This window comes from Schistocerca gregaria, chromosome 3, assembly GCF_023897955.1.
Source record: "Schistocerca gregaria isolate iqSchGreg1 chromosome 3, iqSchGreg1.2, whole genome shotgun sequence".
Taxonomy (NCBI): Eukaryota; Metazoa; Arthropoda; class Insecta; order Orthoptera; family Acrididae; genus Schistocerca; species Schistocerca gregaria.
Window position 1 is genome coordinate 756,991,332 of NC_064922.1, and position 12,164 is coordinate 757,003,495.

At 37.5% G+C, this 12,164-nt stretch overlaps 1 protein-coding gene across 7 annotated transcripts in view; it reads right to left on the minus strand.

The window, feature by feature from the left end:
* LOC126353938 (probable serine hydrolase) overlaps positions 1–12,164 on the minus strand; it is a 178,828-nt gene that overhangs the window by 152,185 nt on the left and 14,479 nt on the right. For 4 of the 7 annotated variants that reach the window (XM_050003212.1, XM_050003214.1, XM_050003211.1 and 1 more), the window contains exon 2: positions 4,551–4,755. The exons of the other annotated variants lie outside the window; for them this stretch is intronic. The gene's annotated coding sequence lies outside the window, so the exon portion shown is untranslated. The remainder of the gene's footprint in view (positions 1–4,550; positions 4,756–12,164) is intronic. 7 annotated transcript variants of the gene reach the window in all.

Below are 12,164 nucleotides of genomic sequence, written 5' to 3' on the forward strand. Positions count from 1 at the left end.
TCGTCTCACACGGTCTGCACGTCCAGCACCAACGCTGGTCCAACTGAGGCGCCAGGTGGAAATGGCATGGCAAGCCGTTCCACATGACTACATCCAGCATCTCTACGATCGTCTCCATGGGAGAATAGCAGCCTGCATTGCTGCGAAAGGTGGATATACACTGTACTAGTGCCGACATTGTGCATGCTCTGTTGCCTGTGTCTATGTGCCTGTGGTTCTGTCAGTGTGATCATGTGATGTATCTGATCCCAGGAATGTGTCAATAAAGTTTACCCTCCCTGGGACAATGAATTCATGGTGTTCTTATTTCAATTTCCAGGAGTGTAAATTATTTTAAACTCTCCGTCCTGACTATTCTTTCCATTATAATTTTCATTCTCCACTGACATTCTTGACACAGCATCGGCAATGACATTTTCCTTACTCTTTATAAAAAGAACTGTGTATTTAAACTGCTGTAAGAACATTGACCATCTGGTAATTCTCCCATGATACAATTTACACTCCTGTAAGTTAATGCTTTATAATCTGTATAAACTTTGACTTCATGCCCACACAAATAATTTTTAAATTTTTTGAATCTCCATACAATTGCCAAAAGTTCCTTGTCAGTACTCATGTAAAGGTTCTGCTTGCAAAGGCTATAGAATGATGATCATTTTTCCTGTTAATTTCTTTCTCTTGGAATAAATGTACCCCCAGTCCATAATCACAACTGTCTGTCATGATACAAAATGGTAAAGATAAATCAGGTCTAGTGAGGATTTCACTTTCTGCAAATTCTTTCTTAATTTTGTCAAATCAAGAGGGTAATCAATAAGCCAAAAATTGATTATTTTAGGACACTCCTCAGACACATTAACTAGAGTGATGTTTATGGTGCTCATGGCATGAATGAAAAATATCACATACCTACTAATAAAGTGCTTACCTTGGTTGAACACTATTCTTCCCCAAACCTATCCAAGGTTAGAGCACAGTCTACAAAGAAGCCCTGGATTACTCAAGGAATAGATGTATCTTGTAAAACAAAAAGAAAACTGTATCTGTCACTCCAAAACAGATCTGATGTTGATGCTGTTGCACATTACAAGAAATACTGCAAAATATTAAAGACTGTAATATGGATATCAAAGCAAATATATTACAAGGAAAATATAGTCATATCAGATAACAAAATAAAGACAATATGGGATATAGTGAAGGAGGAGACCGATAGAACCTGACATGAAGAGGGGCAAATAGCCTTAAGAGTAAATGATACATTGGTGACAGACATGTATAGTGTTGCAGAACTTTTTAACAAACATTTTGTAACTGTTACTGAAAAGATGGGGTTGTCAGGTTCTGTAGATGCTGCCATGGGATACTTCAGACCAGACATTTCAAGTAATTTTCATAGTATGAATTTGACCCTCACTGCCCCAACAGAAGTAATGTCCATCATAAAATCTTTAAAATCAAAGACATCTAGCGGGTGTAATGAAATATCAACAAAGTTAACTAAAGAATGCGATTCTGAGTTAAGTAACATATTAAGATCTCTGTGTAACCCGTTGTTTATCAGTGGAATATTTCCTGAATGGTTGAAATATGCTGAGGTCAAGCCACTGCTTATGAAGGGAGATAAATAAATAGCATCAAATTTCTGTCCAATTTCACTTTTGCCAGAATTCTCAAGATTTGGAAAAGTAATGTACAACTGGCTTTATAACATAGTGTCAGTCATCCCGGATGGAGTGGCCGTGTGGTTCTAGGTGCTACAGTCTGGAGCTGCAAGACCACTACGGTCGCAGGTTCGAATCCTGCCTCGGGCATGAATGTGTGTGATGTCCTTAGGTTAGTTAGGTTTAAGTAGTTATAAGTTCTAGGGGACTGATGACCTTGGAAGTTGAGTCCCATAATGCTCAGAGCCATTCAAAGTCACAGTTCAGATTTCTAAAGGGTTCTGATATTGAAAAGGCTATCTACACTTACAGTGAAAATGTACTTAACTCATTAGACAAAAAATTGCAGGCAACTGGTATATTTTGTGATCTGTCAAAGGCATTTTACTGTGTAAATCACAATATCCTTTAAAGTAAATCAGAATATTATGGTACAACAGGAACTGCTGCAAAATGGTTCAAATCTTATATCTCTGGCAGGAAACAAAGGATGTTATTAGAAAAGAGACATGTATTAAGCTATCAGGCATCATACAACTGGGAACTAATTACATGTTCCATCTTAGGGCCCCTAATTTTTCTTGTGTATTTCAATGACCTTTCATCAGTAACTTTACCAGATGCCAAGTTTGCTTTGTTTGCCGATAATACAAACATTGCAATAAATAGCAAATCAAGTGTAGTCTTAGAAAGATCAGCTAATAAAATATTTGTGGACACTGGTTCCTAGCCAATTCTTTGTCATTAAACTTTGAAAAAACACACTACATGCAGTTCAGAACTTGTAAGAGATGTCCCACGAGTATATGCCTAACATACAATGACAAGTGGAGGAGCACACCACAGAACTGCTGAAGCATCTAAACAAATCTCTATTTGCAATGCAAATTCTATCAGACATAGAGGATATAAAAATGAAAAAGCTGGCATAGTATTCTTACTTTCACTCCATAACATCATATGGGATTATTTTTTGGGAGTAATTAATGAAGCTAAGCAAAAGTTTTCTGGGCACAAAAACGTGCAATAAGAGTTATATGTGATGTGAACTCAAGAACATCCTGCAGAGGTCCGTTTCAGGAACTAGTGATACTAACCACTGCTTCCCAATAAATTTATTCCTTAGTGAAATTTGTCAATAAAAATATCACTTTTTCAAACCAACAGCTCAGTTCATGGAATCAATACTAGAGATAAGAATAATCTTCACAAGGATTTAACATCACTTACTCTTGTACAAAAAGGCGTGCATTGTTCAGGAGCACACATTTTCAGTTACTTGCCAGCTGGCATAAAAACTTAACAACCAATGAAATTCAGTTCAAGAGAAGCCTATAGGATTTACTGATGCCCAACTCCTACTCCATTGATGAATTTCTCAGTAGAACTAACTGATTTTGTGTGTGTGTGTGTGTGTGTGTGTGTGTGTGTGTGTGTGCGTGCGTATAAAGTACAATCTAACTTCTGTACCATTTCTTTGCAGTAACTTGTTCACTGTAAATAAGTATTGTGGTAGTTTCATTACATGTGTATTACATTATAAATAAAAAAAAATCGTTCTTAAATTTTAAAGCATCAATGTGATATTGGTAAATGAGTGCTGTAAAATGATCCTTCCAGATAGTGTTCATAAAAAAATAGATGGTCATTCCACTTGGGACCTGTGGAAGGTACATTAGCTTATTTGTTTTAGTTGTAAATATTTGTCATGTATTATTGTTTTTCTCCTACCTTCCAAACTTCACAGAAACTCTTCTGCGAACCTTGCAGAAGTAGCACTCCAGTTTATAATCTGCTACGAAGTTTCATATCAGCGCACACTCCACTGCACGGTGAAAATCTCATTCTGGAAACATTCCCCGGGCTGTGGCTAAGTCATGTCTCCACAATATCCTGGAAGAAGGGAGTGCTAGTTCTGCAAGGTTTGCAGAAGAGCTTCTGTGAAGTTTGGAAGGTAGTAGGCATGGTACTGGCAGTATTTAAGCTGTGAGAACAGGTTGTGAGGCATGCTTGGGTAGCTCAGATGGTAGAGTGCTTGCCCGTGAAAGGCAAAGGTCCCGAGTTCGAGTCTCGGTCTGGCACACAAATTTAATCTGCCAGGAAGATTCATATCAGTGCACACTCTGCTGTAGAGTGAAAATCTCATTCTAGGTTTCTTTAAAATCTACAGCAGATTTTTGAGTAAACCCCTTGGGATGAAGTCAAGCATGACAGTATGCTGCACCATTTGCATACCTTTTCAACTTAAATACCCTAAAGCTACAATGATACTTATACTTTCACTCTTCAGTGGTCTCACAAGTTCTCAGACATCATTATTTGGAAAACATTTTATTTCCCTTTAATGGCCTTTAACAAGTATTCTCTGCCACTCCTGGCCATGGTACCCTCCAGGTTCCCAGGATCTTGTCTCAAACATTAAAAGTAGGTGGCATAATGTGAGCACTCCTTGGGTTTGGGTGCATTGGCTGGCCTTATGACTCACTGGTGATTTTCTGGAGCATCACAGTACACTGGCAGTGTCTGTCATCTCTGTTTTCCAATGTCTGAGCATTGGAAATGTAGTCTTAATTGGTGTCTGCTTTGTCTGTCCCAGCACTGCTGACTTCCCCTACCTCCTCTCCCTCACCCCATTCATCAAGCTGTTCACCCAGCCAGAACACGTTGTCAGTGCTGCACTCATTCTCCAGAACACATCACTCTTGCCTTTCACAATTTTCTTTCAGATTTGTAGATAAGTTAGTCTGTAATCTTTAGTAATTTCACCATAACCTACATAACAAAATTCCTTTGCCTTGGCATCCTATTTTTTGTTTTAGTCTGGTATATGGAAAAGAGCTTAACAACCAAACGTATGTACATAATTCAAAGAAGATACTTTACCTTTCCAAAACTCCTGTGGAGTAGTACCATTCAGTGTTCTACGATGGAAATGGTTCTTTACGTAAACAGTAGCTTTGTATGCATCTTCCAAATGTAGCTTAGGTAGACCACAAGCAAATAGCATGCAATATGCCACCTGACATAGCTTTGTTTGTCCTTCCTACAGCACCATTCTGTTCTGGACTTTATGCATGCTGTTCTCCAGCTTTTGGAAATGGAAATTTAGACATCAAACACATGTGGTTTACTCTTGTCAGCAGGTTCAGAATCACATTTGAAGTGGTAGGGATCTGGTTGGAAAGCGGGAAGTTACTGGGACCACAAAATAAAATATACTAGAACACAAATTTATTGACAAAATATTAAAGTTCATACAGTCAAAAAATACACAGTTAAAAAAAATTCCTGAAATGCATGCAAGTAAGATGATTAAAAACAACAAGGGTCACTCCATGTTGGAAGGCCAAAATGAAATTATCAACTAGATCAAGTACTAAGCAGTTGCTAGAAAACTGATGATCAGCCAACAGCATTGATCATATGTATTCACAGAAAAGCCAGAAATAATTTAAAGTTTTAAGTAGCTGCAGTACAAGTGTTTAATAAGGGGTTAGAGATCAAGAACAATCAAAAATTATTCTTAGCAGCTGCACAAAGGTCTTAAGGTCCAGTGATAAGTATCTACCATGGTGAAGCCATTTCAAGTAATTCTACATGCAGTTTTCATTAACTTGATTGTAATACCAGTTTGCCAGTAACACCTACCAAACTTAAGTGGATAGAAAAACACCAAAGAACCTTAATGGCATTTATGATTCATACTGGGATAAAAGAATAAGTAGCAGGTGGCCATGTGACTATTTTATAATTGGTGAAGGTACTATGGGATTTACAAAAATCAGTAACTGTTTTGGAGAATTGTAAGTTAAACACAGAGGGCACTAATCATCTACAACTGACATATAAAACATTAGAGCAAGCGTCGATTTGCGTGGACACTCAAAAATAAACAGGGGCAATAGCTGATCCAGGGCGTATACGACCCGGGACAACCAGGAGATCCGGGAAAAACCTGGGAATTTTTTAGAATTCCAGGAATTTTTCGTTGTTTTAGTTTTCAGTTAAATTTTTGTAAATTTGACTGGTAAGTACCGACACTCTAACAAAGAATATTACTGTATCCCGCTACTCGGTCATTCTACGTCGAAGCAACAAATGAAACCATCGTTTTCAACCTTACTGTCTTGGATTTAAATGAAATTAAGTAAGCCTGTAGTACTCATAAATAGTACCACAAATTAATTTTTTTTCATATTTTTCTGATAAAAAAATTACTGTGTAACGGACTTTCAAAAATTGAAAAAATAACAAATGTTTGACTCATGGAACAATGTTGTTTTCTTTCTTTATAATTCGTGTTCTAATTAAGCTAGAACAATAAAATTTACGTCATTGTAAAGATCTTTTAAAGAGCTTTTATATGATACCAGTATATCTAAAAACAAAGACGATGTGACTTACCAAATGAAAGTGCTGGCAGGTTGATAGACACACAAACACACACACAAAATTCAAGCTTTCACAACCCACGGTTGCTTCATCAGGGAAGAGGGAAGGAGAGGGCAAGACGAAAGGATGTGGGTTTTAAGGGAGAGGGTAAGGAGTCATTCCAATCCCGGGAGCAGAAAGACTTACCTTAGGGGAAAAAAAAGGACAGGTATACACTCGAGAACGCGTGCGCACGCACGCGTGCCAACACGCACACGCACGGAGAGGGAGAGGAAGATTTGTAAAGGCAAAGAGTTTGGACAGAGATGTCAGCCGAGGCAAAGATGTTGTTGAAAGACAGGTGAGGTATGAGCGGCGGCAACTTGAAATTAGCGGAGGTTGAGGCCTGGCGGATAACGAGGAGAGGATATACTGAACGGCAACTTCCCATCTCCAGTGTTTGGCAGGTTGGTGTTAGTGGAAAGTATCCAGATAACCCGGACTGTGTAACACTGTGCCAAGATGTGCTGGCCGTGCACAAAGGCGTGTTTAGCCACAGGGTGATCCTCATTACCAACAAACACTGTCTGTCTGTGTCCATTCATGCGAATGGACAGTTGGTTGCTGGTCATTCCCACATAGAAAGCTTCACAGGGTAGGCAGGTCAGTTGGCAAATTACATGGGTGCTTCCACACGTGGCTCTGCCTTTGATCGTGTACACCTTCCGGGTTACAGGACTGGAGTAGGTGGTGGTGGGAGCGTGCATGGGACAGGTTTTACAAAGGGATCGGTTACAAGAGTAGGACACAGAGGGTAGGGAAGGTGGTTTTGGGATTTCATAGGGATGAACTAAGAGGTTACGAAAGTTAGGTGGACGGCGGAAAGACACTCTTGGTGGAGTGGGGAGGATTTCATGAAGGATGGATCTCATTTCAGGGCAGGATTTGAGGAAGTCGTATCCCTGCTGGAGAGCCACATTCAGAGTCTCATCCAGTGCCGGAAAGTATCCTGTCACAAGTGGGGCACTTTTGTGGTTCTTCTGTGGGAGATTCTGGGTTTGAGGGGATGAGGAAGTGGCTCTGGTTATTACCTTCTGTACCAGGTCGGGAGGGTAGTTGCGGGATGTGAAAGCTGTTTTCAGGTTGTTGGTGTAATGGTTCAGGGATTCCGGACTGGAGCAGATTCGTTTGCCACGAAGACCTAGGCTGTAAGGAAGGCGTTCGAGAAAGTGGTTGGTGTCTTTGATGAAGGATGGGAGACTGCCACCCATTCCACATCAATAATATTGCCAGCAATTTTCACCTATTGTTGAAAGTGACCCACACATTCCTTTGTTGTGAGGCAGCTGTAGTGAAATTATGTGATTAACTCTGAAATGTTTTGAACCTAGCTTAAATGTACTTTTGTACAAACTTCACAAGAGTCTGTAAGTACGTATGCCTACAACCAGTTAATGTTTGCATACTATTAACATAATGAAATATTTTTTACAGGAAGTGAAAGAATAGAGAAGTAATTTCGTGTAGTATTGAATATAGAAAGCTGGGGCATTCAACTTCAAAAATATTTTTAAAATTAGTTTGTTCACTTGAGAAATATAAAATGCCTAAAATTTAAGCTTTGTGCTGTAATCAATTCATTGCAAAGGGCCACAATAACCACAAGAAAAACATAAGGCCTGTTTCACAATGCATGATAGCTAGAAAACTATTCTTAACTTTAAATCAAGAAGTGTGTGACAATTGCCATAAAAAAAATTGCCGAAGTAGAAATTTGTGATACGTCTAGCACAGAAAATGATGGGGATATAATGTATTCTATGGTGAAATAAGAAAGTGACGTACAAGACATTGCAGCAAGTGAGGCCTTAAAAAGGTTGAATGCATCTTTGCAGTCCATTGGTGAATCACCAATTAAGAAGAAACGACTGTGTGAAGCAAAATCTCCTAAGGAAAACTAATGAAATTAACTTCAACAATTTTATTTATTTGTTCATCCGTGGAACAATAAATATTGCATAGATGTCGTCAGTTTACAACACATGAGCACAAATTTACATTTACAATGAAACATGTTTCTCATATTTCGTGTAGTTTTTATAACTAGTCATACACCTATTTATAATTACATTATATATTGGTGATAATGTCATATGTTGCCAATAATATACATCTATGTTAAATATTCTTTTACAGTATAACAACTTTTACTTACTAAAAAGGTTTTAAGCTTTTGTCTGAAAGTGAGGGGCTCATTTATTTCTTTAATTTCCTGTGGTAATTTGCTATACAGTTTTATCCCATTATAAAATATACTTTTTCGTGTCTTTGCCTTGTTCTTTCTATCTAGAGGGAGGTGGTGACAAGCTCTTGTTTCATGGTCATGTATTAGGCTGTTTGTGTTGTACATGTTGAGATTTTTCTTAATGAACATTATGTTCTGAAAAATGCACTCACAAGAAACAGATAGAATGCCTAGTTTTCTAAATAATTCTAGACAGTGGGCCCTGTTGTTGCTGTTTGTTATTATCCTTATGGCTCTTTTTTTGTACTTTGAACATAGTTTGTATGTTACCGGCACTTTTTCCCCAAAACATGACCCCATAGCTGAGGACTGAGTGTAGATATCCGTAATATGTTATTTTAAGACAGGTATTATTGCATACCGGTGCAAGGATTCTAAGAGCATAGCATGCTGTGGATAATTTCTTTGCCAAAATGTTGACATGGTTTTGTCCATTTCAATTGGCTGTCCACATTCAACCCCAAGAATTTGGTACTTGTTACACATTCTAATTCCTTACTATTAACTTTTATTCTAGTGGCATAGTGTTTTTTGTTCAATTGGAAGTTAATATAGTTATTTTTTATGTTTAGGGTTACTTTATTTTTTTAATGACTATTTGTGGACATCATTGAGAGCCTTGTTTGCTCTTTTTGACGGATGTGTTGGATTTTCACTAGTTATTACTATGCTGCTGTCATCAGCAAAAAGTATTTTTTCTCCATGTCTGATATTTTGTGGGAAGACGTTAATGTTTATAAGAAACAATATTGGGCCTAATACACTTCCCTGTGGAATGCCTATGTTCACATTTTTGGGTCAGACAGATGTTTTACAAGGGAATTGTTTGAAACTTGTGATATCTCAACTTGTTGAACTCTGTTTTCCAAGTATGATTTGAACCATTTCTTTGTCACACCTCTTATTCCTATTTGCCCTAATTTATGAAGTAAGATTTTATGGTCAACTGTATCAAAGGCCTCTGACAACTCTAAAAAGATACCACTTACATTTTCACCTTTGTCCAGTGCTTCTAAAATTACTTTAGTGAATTGTGCTATAGCAGACTGTGTACCTTTTCCGGGCCTAAAACCAAATTGGTCATTGGAAAGAAGGTTATACTTATTCAGGTAATTTAGCAGACTCTTTCTGACTAGTATTTCTATTATTTTAGAATTGATAGAAATCGGCATGTAGTTCCCTACATTTTCCACATCTCCGTATTTAAGGATAGGTATAACTTTTGCTTGTTCTAGGTGCTCCGGAAAGTATCCAGATTCGAAAGATTCATTATGTCTGTTAATGGTCCCTTTGTGGAGTCTATACATTCTTTAATTACCCAGACTGGGATTTCATCGGTCCTACTGAAGTTTTATGTTTTAGTTGGTGTACTGCTAGTGCCACTTCCCTTTCTGTAGTTGGCAAGAGCACCATTGAGTTGGTTGGTTCGTTCTGAGTAGGTAAATCATACGTATCTAGAGATTTCTGCTGTAATTTTTTTGCCATACTATTGAAATATGAGTTTACAAAATCAGCTAATTTTTTAGGGTTACCTACTGGTACATCTTTGTTTTTTAATATGTGAATTGAGGTCCTTTTTAGCACAGTTAGATGATTCCTGTTTGATGATGATCCAGGCTTCTTTGCTCGTTTTCAGCTTCAAGTAATATTTTATTGTTCAAAAGTTTTTTGCAGCACCTTTCTGTATATTTTCCTGTACTTTTTGCAGAATTGCAGAACTTCTGGGTTAGATTGATTATTTTTTATGGAGTTGAGATATCTAAGAGTTTCAAAGTATTTTTTGATACCTGTTTTCTCATGATTTCTCTTTGCAGTTTTAATTTGATAAAGAGTTTTGGGAAACATCTCTTCATACTGAGTTTAAAAATTGGCATGAAATTGATAAATTTCTGATTTGCATTGGTTTCTGCATAGACTTCCCTCCAATCTTCATATTCTAGCTGGGATTTAAACTGATACAGGGCTGATTTGGAAAACATTCTTTTGTATGTACACAGTTGGTCTGATAGGCCCAGGTTTTGAACAACAATATGACATTTTTTAATATCAATATATGTAGCTACATGATTTATAGATGAGGAAGATTCTTTCATTATTCTATCTGGACAATTAACAAGGGAGGATATTCCATAACAGCTTAGAATATTCACATATATATTGCTAGCCTTATCAGGCTTCATCATATTATTGTTTAAGTCACCACAGATAATTACATTTGCTTTTGGTCCAGAAACCTTGTCTAAGCTTTGATTCAATTTGGGAAGAATATATCAATGTCTCCACTGGGAGAGTGGTACACACAAAATATGACTAATTTTTTTGCTATGCCAGGTTCTATTATTTCAACCGCGGAAAGTTCAAAATGTTTGTCCTCACCCAGATCTGAAAGATCACATCTAACTTTAAATGACATACCTTTTTTTACAAAGATGCATGAACCTCCACCATTCATTGAGATTCTGCTAAAGTAACATGCAAGGTCAATTGAGGCTAATGCAATGTGTTCAATTTCCTTCCCTTTGCACCAGTGTTCAGTGATACACATAATTTGGCTATCAAAATTTTCCAATTCTACTTCTAGCTGTTGCACTTTGTTCTTTATGGCTTGAATGTTTTGGTGAAACACTGTTAGGCATTTGTTTTCACTTATCTTGGTGGTGCCTTTCCCTTTTGACCTGATGCTAAAAAATCCTTTAGATGAGCTGGTGGCATGGTTATTCTTCTGTTGATGATAGTGGAGGTGAGTCTGTTGGCAGTTAGAGTTGGAAGTTGGTGTATCTGAAGGTGTCTGCCTTATGTTAGTCTTGTAACTGAGGCTGGGTACCAACAAAGGTATTATTGCTTCCTTCCAAAAAAGAATAGGTACATGATCATGCAGAATCTGAGATGATCAGTCAGCTAAAAGATAAATTGCGGACATATACATCTCGAAATAAACAGATGGAAATTCTTACCATTTTTACCTAAAAGCTGGGGTGTTAAGAGGCCTCAAGATGAATTTAACGTAACAGATGACATGGCTCGAAGAGTAAAAGATTTGGTGAAGGCCAATGGAATTTTGTCTTCACCAAACCCAGAACCTGGCAAGACTCTTGATCAAACAACTGCTGCTTTTCTTAGAAACTTTTATTGTTCTGATGAGATAAGCAGGGCAATGCCTGGGAAAAAAGATTTCGTGCCTGTGAGTGATAACGGAGAAAAACTGCAAGTACAAAAACAACTAGTTTTCAATAATTCGAAAGAAATTTACGCGAACTTTAAAGACAACGATCCAGAGCTCCATATTGAATTTCCGAAGTTTGCGGACCTACGTCCCAAAAATTGTAGTAGTGGTACACAGTGTCTGTGTGTACTACCCATCAAAACCTCACTCATGCTGAATGTATGTAACATTCCTCAGCTGACAAAAGATGAAGATAATCCAATAAAAACTTACAAAAGACTGCATTGCAAGAGTTGTATGTAATCAGTCATTACCTGCTTGTCATTTTGGTGGCTGTAAATTCTGCCCTGGCTCAGAAACATTTAAGACATATTTACAAGATTTGTTGAATACTAATGATATTGGTAATGTAACTTATCAGCAATGGGTTTCCGTTGATCACACATCTCTAGAAACAATCATAAAATCATCTGACAACTTTATTGGTTGTTTTTTGATAAATTAAAATCGCTTACACGACATTCATTTGTTGCTAGTCAACAAACAACCTTCCAAAAGAGACTGAGAAATGAACTTAAAGAAGGCGAGATCTTAGCACTCAGTGACTTTTCTGAGAATTACTCCTTTGTCATTCAGGATGAATTTCAAGGCTATCACT